Consider the following 12,222-nt stretch of genomic DNA (forward strand, 5'->3'; position numbering starts at 1 on the left):
CCCAAAGCAATATATAATTTTAATGCAATCCCCATTAAAGCTCCCCTGTCATATTTTAAAGATCTTGAAAAAATAATACTGCATTTTATATGGAGTCAGAAAAAACCTCGAATAGCCAAGACATTACTCAGGAATAAAAACAAAGCAGGAGGAGATGTCTTTTAATGATAGACCACATATCACATTTCCTGCCCATGAACTGAAGGGGAAAACTTAGCATGTCAGCATTCAAATCCTTTCTTACAATCATAGTTGAATGACAACCATATGGTGGCTAAAGATACAAAAATTTGGCCAAAATGAATCAAAGAATTCCATAATAATTATTAATGGTATGTAGGAAATGGATATGAAAGGGTATTATATATTTCAGCTGGGTGCAAGAAATCATACCTGTAATCTAGGTCTCTTTGGAGGCTAAGGTGGCAGGATCATTTGAGGCCAAAGAGTTCAAGACAAGCCTGGACAACATATTAACATGTTATCTCTACCAATAATGTTTGCAAAAAACGAGCCAAGTGCTACATCACACCCATTTGGTTGCCAGGCTGAAGAAGGAGGATGTCCTGAGTCTAGGAGTTCAAGGTTGTCGTAAGCTATAATCACAACACTGCACTCCAGAGGGAGACCTTATCTCTAAAATCAATCAAAAAATAATTACTGAATTAAAGACACCACAGAGAATTGTTCATTTACTTAATCATTCTTTAAAAATGCTGTGTATTTCTTTATTTTGGAAATAAATGTTCATTTTGCTTCCAGAGTACAATACCCTGGCATCATAGTTTCCTCCTACCTCCAACTCCTGGTCTTGAGCAATCCTCTTGCCTCAGCATCCCAAGAACTTGGGCCTACAAGTGCCACCAGCCACCACATCCACCTAGTTTTTCTGCTTTTACTGGAGGACTCTTAGATAGTTAAAATTATCAGCCTGAGCCACCCCATCTAGCCAAGAAAGTGAGTGTTGTCCATTTTTAAAATGGATAATTAACTTAGATACCTAATCTATTTCTCCTGGAGAACTGGCTACTTTTTTATCTTTATCTTTGTATGAGTTGTTCAGATATTTTCCTGATTTCTTTCTTATATTTCAGAAGAAAATGAGGTAAAAATAATAATAGTCACAATGGAAGTATGTAAAGAACCATCACCTGCCAACCATTTGGGGCAAGGACTCAACTACATCCTGAACTTTGGCTTTTCTTTAGTTGATGTCTTTATTAATTAGTTTATTTTTAAGACACAGTGACAGCAAATTCAGTCTTGGGTTCAAGTAATAATTATTTAGCTCCAGGAAACACAGAACATAGCTTATTTACTTATTCATTTTTTAAAAATGTTGTGCATTTCTTTGTTTTGGAGACAGAGTCTCTGTGGCAACATAGCTCCCTCCAACCTCCAACTCCTGGGATTGAGCAATCAATCCTCTTACCTCAGCCTCCTGAATAACTGGGCCTACAGTTATCACCAGCCTCAACAATCACCTAGTTTTTCCATTTTTTACTAGAGATAGGGTCTGGAACTTGCTCAGACTGGTCTTGAACTCCAGAGCTTAAGAACTCCCCCTAGCCTGGCCTCCAAGTTTCCTAGGATTACCAGACTGAGCTACACTACCTGGCCAAGAAAATGAGTTTTCTCCATTTTCAAAATGGATAATTAACTTAGATATCTAATCCATTTATCCTGGAGAACTGGATACTATTTTCCCTTTGTGTGTGTTGTTTAGAGATTTTCCAAATTTTTTTTCTTATATTTCAGATGAAAATGAGATTAAAAATAATGAGAGTCATAATGGAAGTGTATAAGAACAAAATCCATCCAACTCTTTGAGTCAAGGGCTCAACTACATTGTGAACTTTGGCTCTTCTATTACTTCATTTATTAATTTATTTATTCATTTTTGCAAATAAATCTCGTGCTGTCAGCCTGGCTACATTGCCTTGGCATTATCATCACTCGCAGCAACTTCAAAGTCTTAGCTTCAAGCAATCTTCTTGCTTCAGTCTCTGAAGTAGCTGGGATTACAGGCAACAGCCATACACATGCCTAGGTTAGCTATTTTTACTAGTTCTACTTACTATCTCTCTCTCTCTCTCTCTCTCTCTCTTTTGTGTGTGTGTGAGATAGACTCTCACTTTGTCACTCTTCACAAACTTCCAGGACCTCATAGCTCACAGCAAGCTCAAACTTTGGAGTAAAGAGAGCCTCCTACCTCAGCTTCCTAAGTAGCTGGGAATACAGGTGACCAGCACAACACGCAGAGTCTCATTCTGACTCAAGTTGGTCATGAACTCCTGAGCTCAAGTAATCCACTTGCTTCATATTTCCAGAGTGCTAGGATTACAGGCTTGAGTCACCTTGCTCGGCCATAAACTAATAATGAATTATCCCTCCAACATAACTGAAGATGCCATGCATAGACAAATGGCAGCAATGTCAGGAGAATAGAGAATATGTATTGCAAATAATATAAATTGAATGGAAAAAAAGATAGAAATTGAATTGCAAAGAGTAGTTCTAAAGATGTCTCAAGAAATTAATGAATTCAAATCCCAAGTCACCAAAGATATGGACATAATTATAAAAGAGATAGCAGAGCTCAAGTAAATGAAAAAGTTAGTTGAGGAATTCCAAAATACAATAGAATCCCTAAGTAATAGAGTTGACCAGGCAGAAGAAAGGATCTCTGAAACAGAAGACAAAACTTTTGAACATTCCCAAACACTCAAAGAGGCAGACAAATGGAGAGCAAAAATTGATCATTCCCTGAGAGAATTGTGGGATCACTCCAAAAGATCAAAGATTCATCTTATAGGAATTTCCAAAGGAGAAGAGGATGGTCTCAAAGGTACAGATGCTCTACTCCAAGACATTTTGGAGGAGAATTTCTCAAGCATTGAAAGAGATACAGAATTTCAGATAGCAGACAGTTTCAGAACCCCAGCAAGACTCAACCAAAATAAAGCATATCCTAGACACATTGTGATTAACTTTGCTAAAGTTAAGACAAATAAGAAAATTCTGCAAGAAGTCAGACATAAAAAAGCATCACCTACAAAGGGATAAGTATCGGAATGACTACAGATCTCTCAGCTGAAATGTTTCAAGCCAGAAGATAGTCATCTACTTTCAGTCTCCTAAAACAAAACAACTTCCAGCCCAGGATACTATATCCAGCTAAACTGAGTTTCATTTGTGATGGAGAAATCAAATACTTTAATGACATACACATGTTGAAGAAATTTTCCATAACTAAACTAGCTCTCCAGGATATTCTCAGACCCATCGTCCACTATGACCAGCAAAATGCTCTACTGGCAAAGAAAACTCACCCAGAAATTTTTGAACAAAACCCAACTTCCACAGTGGTGAAAAAATTAAAAATGTCCACTGGACATCTGAAAATTATGACACCCCAAACACAACCAGGCATATCAATTCTCTCAATTAATTTAAATGGTTTAAATTGTCTTCTAGTGAAGCATAGGCTGGTTGACTGGATACATAAACTCAGACTGGATATCTGCTGTATTAGAAGAATCTCACCTTACTTTAAAGGATTAAAATAGACTCAGGGTGAAGGGATGGAGTTTTTTTTTTTTTTTTTTTTTTTTTGAGACAGAGCCTCAAGCTATCCTCCTGGGTAGAGTGTCGTGGCCTCACATCTCACAGCAACCTCCAACTCCTGGGCTCAAGCAAGTCTTCTGCCTCAGCCTCCCAAGTAGCTGGGACCACAGGCACCCGCCACAATGCCCGGCCATTTTTTGGTTGCAGCCATCATTGTTGTTTGGTGGGCCCGGGCTGGATTCCAACCCGCCACCTTAGGTGTATGTGGCTGGCGCCTTAGGCACTTGAGCTACAGGTGCTGAGCCGGGATGGAGTTTTATAATACAGACAAATGGAAAGCAGATAAAAGTAGGGGTTGCAATTCTGTAGCAGATACAGTTGGCTTTAAACCAACAAAGATAAAGAAAAACAAAGAAGGTCAATACATACTTGTCAAGGGAAAGACTCAAAATGAAAAGATTTTGATAATTAACATTTATGCACTCTAACAGAATGTTCCTCAACTTATATAGCATATCCTAATGAATATGAACAATTTGATATCTTCCTGCACTATAGTGGTTGGAGATTTTAACACCACTTTGACAGTTTTGGATAGATCCTCCAAGAAGAAACTACACAACAACAACAACAAAAAAATTAGACTTAAAACTGACCCTAGAACAAGTGGACATTACAGACCTGTACAGAACATTTCACTCTAATAAAATTGAATGTATATTCTTCTCATCAGCCCATGGGTCATTTTCCAAAATAGATCACATCCTAGGACACAAGTCTAAGCTCAACAAATTTAAAAGTATAGAAATTATTCCTTGTATCTTCTCAGATGACCATGGAATAAAAGTTGAACTCAACAGCAACAGGAATCCTCATACTCAAACAATGTCATGAAAGGTAAATAATCTTAGGCTGAGTGATAGCTGGGTCAAAGGCAAGATTAAGAAGGAAATCACCAAATTTTTGAAACAAAATGATAATAAAGACACAAATTATCAAAACCTGTGGGATACTGCAAAGGTAGTCCTGAGAGGGATATTTATAGGATTGAAAGCCTTCATTAAGAAAACAGAAAGAGAGGGTGGTACCTGTGGCTCAGTGAGTAGAGAACTGGCCCCATATACTGAGAGTGGTGGGTTTGAACACTATCCTGGCCAAACTGTAAAAAAAAAAAAAAATAGCCAGGCATTTTTGTGGGCACCTGTCATCCCAGCTACTCGGGAAGCTGAGGCAAGAGAATCACCTAAGCCCAAGAGCTGGAGGTTGCTGTGAGCCGTGACACCAGAGCACTCTAGTGAGGGTGACAAAATGGGACTTAGTCTCTTAAAAATAAAAAAAAATAAAGGAAAGAAAGAAAACAGTAAGAGAGGAAGCCAAAAACTTAATGGATCATCTCAAGCAACTGGAAAAGCAAGAATATTCCAAACCCATCAGACGAAAAGAAATAACTAAAATTAGGGAAGAATTAAATCAAATGGAAAAAAAATCATTCAGAAGATCAATGGAAAAAAAAGTTGGTGTTTTGAAAAGATTAAGAAAATTACGAGAGGCGCCTGTGGCTCAGGGAGTTAGATGCTGGCCCTATATACCAGAGGTGGTGAGCTCCAACACGGCCGTGGCCAAAAACTGCAAAAAAAAAATTTTTTTTTTGATAAACCTTTGGCCAACTTAACCAGAAATAAAAAAGTAAAATCTCTAATATCATTTATCAGAAACAATAAAGGAGAAATAACAACAACTTCAGAAATTCAAAAACTCCTCAATGATTACTACAAAAATCTCTATTCCCAGAAATATGAAAATCTGAAGGAAATGGACAACTTACCTGGAAGCACACCACCTTTCTAGACTCAATGAGAAAGAATTAGAAATCTTGAATAGACCTATATCAATCATTGAAATAGCATCAACAATATGAAATCTCCCAAATAAGAAAAGTCTGGGACCAGATGGTTTCATATTGGAATTCTATCAAATCTTTCACAAGAAACTAGTACCCATATACAATGTTTTCCAAAGCAGAGAAAAAGAAGGAATACTTCCCAACCTCATTCTATGAAGCAAATATCACCCTGTTACCCAAACCAGGAAAGGATCCCACAAAGAAATAAAATTATAGACAAATATCATTAATGAATATTGATGAAAACAAGATCTGGAATCACCAGATCTTCAATAAGATCTTAGCAAATAGAATTGAACAAGACATCAAAAAAATTATACACCATGATCAAGTTGGTCTTATTCCAGGGTTACAGAGTTGGTTCAAAATACTCAAATCTATAAATATAATACATTACATCAGTAAAATAAAAAACAAAGACCATATGTTTCTCCCAATTGACACATAAAAAGCTTTTTGATAATATCTAGCATCCTTTCATGGTCAGAACACTTAAGAAAATAGGTATAGAAGGGACATTTCTTAAACTGATAGAGGCCATCTACAGCAATGCCACAGACAATATCATATTGAATGGTGTAAAATTAAAAACATTTCCACTCAGATCAGGAACGCAGAAAGGATGCCCATTGTCTCTACTGCTATTCAACATAGTAACAGAAGTCTTAGCTATCTCAATCAGGCAAGAGAAGGCGACCAAGAATAGCTAAACAGGGTCAGAGGATATCAAACTCTCATTCTTCACTGATGATATGATCTTATGCCCGGAAAAATCCCAGGGACTCAACTTCAAAATGCTTAGAAGTGATCAAGGAATACAGCAGTATCTCACAATACAAAATCAATACTTACAAATCAGTAGCTTTTATATATGCCCAACAAAAGTCAAGCTGAAAAACAGTCAAAGACTCTATTCCTTTTACAGTAGTACCAAAGAAGATGAAATATCTGGGAGTTTCCCTAACCAATGATGTGAAAGATCTCTATAAAGAGAACTATGAAATTCTGAGAAAAGAAATAACTGAAGATGTTAACAAATGGAAAAATATACCATTCTCGTGGCTAGAAAGAATAAAGATTGTTAAAATGTCCATATACTCAAAGCAATTTACAGATTTAATGCAATCCCTATTAAAGCACCATTGTCATACTTTAAAGATTTTGAAAACATTGTACTTCATTTTATATGGAATCACAAAAAAACCTCGAATAGCAAACACATTACTCAGAAATAAGAACAAATCAGGAGGTATCACATTACCAGATTTCAGGCTATACTATAAATCTATAGTAATCCAAATAGCATGGTACTGGCACAAAAACAGAGCAGTAGATTTATGGAACATAATAGAGAACCAAGAAATGAACCCAGCTACTTATCATCATTTGATCTTTGACAAGCCTATCAAAAATATTCAGTGGGGGAAGACTCCCTATTTAACAAATGGTGCTGGGTGAACTGACTTGTGATCTGCAGAAGACTGAAACTGGACCCTCACCTTTCACCATTAACAAAAATTGATTCTCACTGGATAAAAGATTTAAACTTAAGAAATGAAACTATAAAAATACTAGAAGAGAAGGCGGGGGAAACACTTGAAGAAATTGACCTGGGAGAATATTTTATGAGGAGGAATCACCAGGCAATTGAAGCAACAACAAAAATACATTACTGGGATATGATCAAACTAAAAAGCTTCTGCACAGCCAAGAGTACAGTAAATAAAGCAAACAGACAACCTTCAGACTGGGAGAAGATTTTTGCAGGTTATGCTTTCAACAAAGGTCTGATAACTAGAATCAACAGATAACTCAAACTAATCATTAGGAAAAGAACAAATAACCCTATTTCTATGTGGGCATAAAACTTGAACAGAAACTTCTCTGGTGAGGTCAGGTGCATGGCCTACAAACACATGAAAAAATGCTCATCATCCTTAAGCGTCAGAGAAATGCAAATCAAAACCACTTTGAGATATCATCTAACTCCAGTAAGATTAGCCCATAGCACAAAATCCAAAAAATACAGATGTTGAGGTGTATGTGGAGAGAAAGGAAGGCTTCTTCACTGCTGGTGGGAATTCAAGCTAATAGAAACTTTTTGGAAGGAAGTTTAGAGAATACTCAAAAAACTAAAAGTACACCTACCATTGGATCCCACAATTCCTCTACTGGGTATACATTCAGATGATCAAAAATTATTTTACAACAAAAACATTTGCATCTGAATGTTTATTGCAGCCCACTTCATAATATCCAAAAAATGGAAACAGTCCAAGTGCATATCAACCCATGAATGGATTAGCAAATTGTGGTATATGTACACAATGGAATACTATGTGGCTGGTAAAAAAGATGCAAACTTTACATCTTTTATGTTTACCTGGATGGAGCTGGAACATATTCTTCGTAGTATAGTATCTCAAGAATGGAAAAAAAGTATCCAATGTACTCAATACTACTATGAAATCAATATATAATCACCTATGCACTCATATGAATGGCAAAACATAACTATAGTCCAGAAAGTAGACGGGAAGAGCAGAGAGAGAGGAGGAGAGGGGGGATATGGGAGGATGGAGAGTATTTGAGAGGACCTCACCTAATGTGCATGACACAATGGTACATTTCAAAACTATTAAGAAATGATTATAATTGTGATGGGTGTGTTACTTAGTTCAATCCAAGTATTTCACATTGTATATCGAAGCAGTACCCTGAACCCCATAAATGCATCAATGTACAAAGTCATGATTTAATAAAAAATAAAAATAGGGGCGGTGTCTGTGGCTCAAGGAGTAGGGTGCTGGCCCCATATACTGGAGGTGGTGGGTTCAAACCCAGTCTCGGCAAAAAACTGCAAATAATATTAATAATAAAATAAGTAAGAAATACTCAGAACTCACCATTTTTTAATTTGTAGGTACACTTTACTACTCTTCTTGGTCTTGAGATGATGTTCACACAGTACATCTGTGGAGGGGAACCATCAAGAGTGGCATGATCATCTCTTCTCAGCTCTGTGTTCCCTGATGTCATAATGGTAGCTGGAAACCAGCCAGGATGCTCAAGGGATCCATCCTCTTGCCTCAGACTCCTAAGTAGTTGGGACTCCTGAGTAGCTGGCACATACCACCATGCTTAGCTAACTTTTTCTGGTTTTCGTAAAGAATGAGGGTCTTTTTTTTTTTTTTACTAAGGCTGATCTTGAACTCCTGACCTCAAGCAACTTTCCCGCAGGGGCATCCCCATTGTACCTGGAATACAGTCCTGAGCTATCCTGCTTGGCCAAGGCTCACTTGTATTCTATTTTCTTCCTAGAATATTCATGTTCTTGTATAGACCAGAGGTCTTGGAACACAGACCATTCTTACCCAACACTTCTTTGGTAAATATGACTTTATGGTAGGCTAATTATGTCTATTTCTTACAAATCATCTACAACTATTATCAGATTCCTCTACGTAAGGCCTGGTATCACTGAACAGTGAGTGAAGTTCCAACATATCTCATGGCGAAGTTGAAAAAGATTTCAGGTTCACCAAAATAATGTGTATGACCATGAGATATCTTTTAACAATAGATCACATACCAGATTTCCTGCCCAGGAATTGATGGGAAAAAGTTAGCAGAATGGCATGTAACTCCTTTCTTTCAATAATGGTTAAATGACAACCATATCTTGGCTACAGATATAGGATTTGGCAAAAATCAATGAAAGAATTCTGTAATAATTAATGAACTGTAGACAAAGGATATTAAAGTATATTATATATTTCAGCTGATTGTAACAGCTCATACCTGTGATCCAGTTGCCTTGGGAGGCCAAGATGGCAGAATCATTTGAGGCCAAAGAGTTTAATATTAGTATGTGCAACATATTATAACTTCATCCCAACCAATAGAGTTTGGAAAAATTGGGCCAAGAGCTATACCACACCTAGGTGCTTTCCAGGCTAAAGAAGGAGGATGGCCTGAACCCAGGAGTTCAATGTTGCAGTGGGCTATAATCACACCATTGCACTGTAGCCTAGGAAACAAAATCAGACCTTATCTCTAAAGTCAATCAAATAATAATTATTTACTCAAGGAAACCACAGAGCACTGCTTATTTATTTAATCATTCATAAAAAAACGCTTTGTTTTTCTTTGTTTTGTAGATAGTGGTTTACTTTGTGCCCAGAGTACAGTACCTTGGCACTATAACTCCCTCCATTATCCAACTTCTGGTCTTGAACAATACTTTTACCTCAGCTTCCAGAGTAGCTGGACCTAAAAATGCCACCAGCCACCACACATGCCTAGTTTTTCTACTTTTATTAGAGGCCTCCAAGATTGCTATATTTACCAGCCTGACACTCCCCACCAAGCTAATATAATGAGTATAGGACCTGTCTAAAATTGATAATTTACTTAGATATCTAATCCATTTATCCTAGAGAACTGGCTACACATTTTTCTTTTTGTGTGTTGTTTAGAGGCTTTCCTTCTATATTTCTTTTATTTCAGGCAAATAAGATATAAAAATTATGAGAGAAACAATGGAAGTGCATAAAGAACAACTAGCCCCCAATCCTCTGGGGCAAGGGCTCAACTACATCCTGAAATTTGGCTCTTCCTTTAGTTGATATATTTATTAATTAACTCATTTATTTTTGAAACACAGTCTCACACTGTCACTCAGTCTATAGAGCCTTGGCCTTATCATAGCTCATAACAACTTCCAACTCTTGGGTTAAGCAATCTTCTTGCCTCAGCCTCTAAAGTAGCTGGGATTACAGGCACCTGCCATATACATGTCCATTTTTTCCACCTTACTAGTGCTACTTACTTTCTCCTCTTTATTTTTTTTAATTTATTTTGTGTGTGCATGTGTGAGATTCTCACTTTGTTAACCTCAGTAACATGACAGGACCCCATAGCCCTGAGAAACTTCAAACTCCTAGAGTCAAGAGATCCTCTTGCCTCGGCCTCCCAAGAAGTTGGGACTATAGGTACCCTCTACAATGCCTGAACTCTCATCCTGCTTCAGGCTGGTCATCAACTCCTTAGCTCATGTGATCCACCTGCCTCTGCCTTCCAAACTGCTAGGATTACAGGCCTGAGTCACCTTGCTGGTCCTTGAACTTATAATAAATTATCCTTCTAAAAAAATTAACAAATAATTTGTTCAAGAAAAAATTCAGATTAAAAATTTAAGAAATAATTAAGACATACCACCACTTTCTAATTTGTTGGTATACTTTACTATTATTCATGGTCTTCAGATGATGTTTACATAGTATACCTGAAGAGGGGAGCCATCCTATAAGAAGAATGGCATGGCATATCTCTCCTCAGCTCTGTGTTCACTGATGTCATAATGGTAGTTAGAAACTGATCAGGATGCTCAAGCAATCCATCATTTAACTCAGCCTCCTATGTATAATTACATAGCTGGCACAAAACACCATGCAAGGCTAACTCTTTGTGGTTTCTCTAGAGACTTAGGGTCTTTCTTTGGCTCAGGCTGATCTTGAACTACTAATCTCAAGAAATATTCTGGGCCTCCCCGGGGTACTAGGATTATGGTCCTGAGCTAATCTACATGGCAAAGGCTCATTTACAATAATATATTTTTTTCCTAGAATATAATTACGTTCCTAGTATAGCCCAGAGTCTAGGATCACAAGCCAATTTCACATATCACTTGTTTGATAAATAAACTTTTATGGAAACCTAGTCAAGTCTATTTGTTACAAATCCTGTAGAATGATTATCAGATTATGGAACAGAAGACCTGTTATCACTGACCAGTGAGTGAAGTTCCAGCATATATACATGATTAGGCTAAAAGAGATTACAAGTTTAAGAAAAGAATGTGTATGGCCATGAGATGTCTTTTAACAATAAACCCCACTCAGATTTACTGCTCATGATTTGATGGAAAAAATTTAGCATCTCTTGGCATATCTGGAAAGTTCTTTCACAATTTTATGAAGAAGAGCCTCTGTGTTTTTGTGAAGAAATTTCGTTGCCTTCAGGGATTCCTCTAAGGCAAATATTAGTTTTCTTCCAATCATCCTAGTACTCTCTGAGAGAATGATCTGTTTTTGCCCTCCATTTCTCTTCCTCTGAGCACTTTGAGGTGTGCAAAAGCTTTGTCTTCAATGCCAGAAATCCTTTTTTCTCCTTCCTCAATTCTTTCACTGAGAGATTCTAATTGTATTTCTCAGATCTTTGAGGGTTGCAAATTTTTGTCTCAATGTGATAAAATATTTGGTGATTTTTTATTTGAATTCATTGAGTTCTGGAGAGATCTTTTGAAATGCTCCTTGAATTTCTTTCTTTTTTTTTACTGAATAGTAACTGTGTACATTAATGCACTTCTGGGGTACAGTGTGGTGTTTTCACAAACAATCTGAAACACTTCCATCAAACTGGTTAACATAGCCTTCACGTAATTTTCTTAGTTATTGTGTTAAAACGTTGATACTCTACTCATAGAAAGATTCACTTGTACCCTTGTAAGATGAATCACAGAAGTGAACCCTTGAATCCCCCTTCCTCAACCCACTAACCCCTCCCTCCCCCTTCCCCGTATCCTTAGGTTGTTATTAGGTTATAGCTTTCATATAAAAGCTATAAATTAGTTTCATAATAGGGGTGTGTACATTGGATACTTTTTCTTCCATTCTTGTGATACTTTGCTCATAAGAACATTCTCCAGATCCATCCATGTGAATATGAAGGACATGAAGTCTCCATCTTTC

Source organism: Otolemur garnettii, unplaced genomic scaffold, assembly GCF_000181295.1.
Source record: "Otolemur garnettii isolate 467f Iridium unplaced genomic scaffold, OtoGar3 scaffold00248, whole genome shotgun sequence".
Lineage (NCBI taxonomy): Eukaryota > Metazoa > Chordata > Mammalia > Primates > Galagidae > Otolemur > Otolemur garnettii.